This window comes from Corvus brachyrhynchos, unplaced genomic scaffold (assembly GCF_000691975.1).
Source record: "Corvus brachyrhynchos isolate BGI_N302 unplaced genomic scaffold, ASM69197v1 scaffold381, whole genome shotgun sequence".
NCBI lineage: Eukaryota > Metazoa > Chordata > Aves > Passeriformes > Corvidae > Corvus > Corvus brachyrhynchos.
Genome location: NW_008236219.1, coordinates 283,238 through 286,966, shown reverse-complemented (window position 1 = coordinate 286,966; position 3,729 = coordinate 283,238).

Here is a 3,729-nt window from a genome sequence, read left to right as displayed (position 1 = left end):
GTTAACAGTGAGAGAAATATTAAAGGGGGTAGAAAAATGTGGGAGAAAAATCAGCTCTGAAGTGCAGCGCTGTACTGGGAGAGGGTACAGGCAGTGGACTGAAGCAACTGGTGAAAGGGATACGACTTAGATACAATTGGTCCATGAAAAATGTGACTTTCCTCCCTATCTCCCTTTCTAGGGAAGATGTTTCCCCATCTAAGCTCTAGAAAAGTTAGTTACAGATAACACTTCTTTCCTTGGCCCTCCCAAGTCTCTGAGAGAGGCTTTTGCCCTTAGAAAGTTTCTGTCTTCCTTGTGTTATGTTTACAAATATGGGGGGGGAATGGGCCCTTGTGGAACTGGAGAGGAGGAATGATCCTCGACAGCAGAGAAATGTTTGAAGTCCAAGACATTTGGTTGCTTTCTAAGCAACCAAATAAATATTCCACTGTTTTTTTCAGTTATAAATTCATACCTATGACCTGAAGCACTGCTATCCATTCCAGGTGTAATACTGTAAATCATGTGACTGCCTGGAAATGTGTCTGATTATCAGGATTCAATCACCACAGCAAACAAAGGTGAAAGAACTGCAGGCTCTGCTGCCTAGTGGGTAAAGCTTATATGAGGTGCCACTGCTCTGGGCAGCCAAGAGCCAGAGGCTTCTCCAGGCACCAGTGGTTCTTAGTGAGCCACTCACTAAGAATCCATTTGGACAAAGACTGGGGGGAAAGCAACAACTCCTTGTTTACTGATGTGTTATTTTCAGGAAGTTTTGTACTGTTAATGGTCTAAGGCTCTAAAGCTAAATAAAGAGATTTTTTTAGTTTGTTTTTGAATGGTTTCAAGGCTTACAAGTGAGCTGCAGCTAGTGATGGTGTAAGGATGGTGCAGGTAATGGAAAGCCTCTGCTGGAGCAGCCTTCCAAGCCTGCAGCAATAGCTCCATTCATTTCCTAAATGACCAGTGATTACGCAACGATTACTTTTGTTTTCCACCATAGAGAAGTTATCTTTTTTTTTTACAACAGCTTCACTGCCTTTAGATCTTTCTCTCCATCGTGCAAGGTTCATAGCATAGAGCTGCTTGCCCTTTGAGCTCTACCCATAGGAACTTGCCTTTATTGCTCTCACTGGGTTTGAAAGGGCTGAGGAGCTCTCCCCAGGGACCTGATCTCCTGCGATGTGAATACTTCCCAGTTGAATTTAATGACAGGTGAAAACAACTCTTATTCCAACAGAAGTTTACTGGGTTTATGAAGAGCTTGATTAGGATAGGCAAGTTCAGAAAAATCCAGTGTCAAGGTTTAAAACTCTTTCTATCACATAGTCTATGCAGGGAGTTAATCCTAAAGAGCTGATGATGCTCCTCTGTGTACAAGCAGCCTAAAAGTCTCTTTAGTCTGTTGCTCCTACAAGTCCCACCTGCCCTGGAGGTGATGGAGGAGCCAGTCAGACATCAGCTCAGTGTAGCAGCCTCCAAGTCACCCCACTCATGAGCTGGAGAGCACCACTCTGTTTTTTTCCCCCTCCCAAAGAGTTCAAAACAACAAAATACCTGGGGTGGAATTTATCCATCCAGATGCCTCAATGGCTGAATAACTACCAAAATCTGTCATGGGACCTTACCACTTTTCACTGGTAAAATACCAAACATGCAGTCATACGTGCAGGTACCTTGGGAGGTAACAAGGGAAAGCATTTCCAACGTCCTGATAAAATAGTCTTGGAGCATGTCTCTGGTCCCTGGGTGTGAGGCACTTGCTGCTGCTTTCTTCTATTCCCAGATCTTGATCTAACCTTTTATCTGTAAGCATTTCAATGCTGGGGGGTTTTTTTGTATCTGAGCATGTTTGTGAAAAGCATGCCCCTTTTAAGGCATGAATGGGTGAATTAATCTCTACTTTATTTTTAGCAGTGTTTGCATCAGAGAAAGTTTCCCTTCTCTCTCCTCCCCCCACGTGTGGTAAACTTGCAAGGGCTCTTAAAACTGATTTCCTCCTTGTGTTGGTGATGCTGAGCTGGTGTCCTGTCCCAGGGCTACAGGTAGCTCTAGGTCCTGCAGGCCCGCATTCTTTCTCTGGTAGAAGCTGCTGCTGCAGCTGACCAGGACACAAATGTGGTCATGGAAACATAGAACCATCAAATGGTTTGGGCTGGAAGGGACCTTAAAGCTCATTTTGCTCCAACCTGCTATGGGCACCTTCCACTAGACCAGGTTGCTCCAAGCCCCTCTCAACGTGGCCTTGAACACCTCCAGGGATTGGGCAGCCCCAGTTTCTCTGGGCACCCTCCAGAGTCAAGAATTTCTTCCTAATATCTATTCAATCCAACCCTGCCGTTTGTAGCCATACCCCCTTGTCCTGTCACTGTCTGCCCGAGATAAAAGTTGCTCTCTGTCTCTTTTATAAGCTCACTTTAAGTACTGGAAGGCTGAGAATTTGGTGGGTGATTTCTTTGCTTGTGCACAAAATGTTCCTGCTCTAGATCTGCAGGACTTCAGGTGTGTGTGATTCAAGGCAGCCCAGGTACCTGGGGATTCCCAGCTGGATGGGATTCCCAAGATGTGAACCTTCAGGCCAGATACCCTGCTAGGGAGTGTGACAGCTTTGGGGGGACAGCACAGTCCCCACACACACTGCCACCCCTGCAGGGCCAGGATGAAGTCATCAGAAGCTGCTCTCTGCTCCTGTCACCTGGTAGGTGCTTCCTGAGCTTGCCTGCCTCAGGCTGTGCCAGGGAGGGGTGGTTAATGACTAACAGGACAAAGGGACCCTGCCCAGCCTCCCCCTCCCCAGGCTGCCCCTCCACCTTGCTGTGCTGGATTTGAGACCCACAACCTGGCACTCAATTTTCCCTCTTCCCTCAGTAAGCCCCACATCTGTCCCTGCCCTGCAGGTCAGACTGCAGTAGAGCCTGTGCCAAACGCAGTAGGAAATGTCTTCTTTGTTCCACCCCTTTGGGCTGGGTCTTCCTCTCCTGCAGCCCAATATTCTCCTCAGCTCTGGCCCAGAAAATGAAGTTATTCTCCAAAGGCCAGAACAGCACAGGGGTTTTCCAGGCAGTGTCAATGGCTGTGGCTCTCACACATTGCCTCAGCTTCACTTGTATCCCACTACATGTGATGCAATAACATTAGACCTTTACAGCATGAAGTATAGCAAATGCATCAAATATTCAGGGGAAAACCAGCTTGCTTTCCCCTTGCCGTTTGAATTGTGCCTGTGCTTTCTTTTTAGGCAAACCTGAGGTAATTAATTGGGGCTTCACTGCTGATTTAATCCCAGAAGCCAATGGTATTGCTGATAGGAACATCCATAGCAGGGACGTGCTGTACAGGATTTTTTTAGTGTTGCCTGTAACCTTGCTCTGAGTCAGGTCTGACTTGCAGATGATGACAAATACAAACCAACTACCCCACAATACACAGCACCAGTGCTCCCCTTCCCTGACATGTAGGATTGCACCCATCAGCTGCACTTGGAAGAGGCTGGGGGATAGAAAATGAGAGCAAACTAAATTCCTTGTGCTTTCATGAGTCATGAAAAAACCCCTCCGTCTCTGTTAACAGTGCATCTGTTTGGGTATTTTCAAGGATGCTGGAATTCATCCTCAGAGCTTTTCTATGAGAAAAAGTAAACATGTCATATATAAAACATTTTATTAAAACAAATATACAACACTTTATATACAAAAATAAAATGTACAAGAAAATAGTCTGTTACAGCTTAGTGATTTGATTCCTATC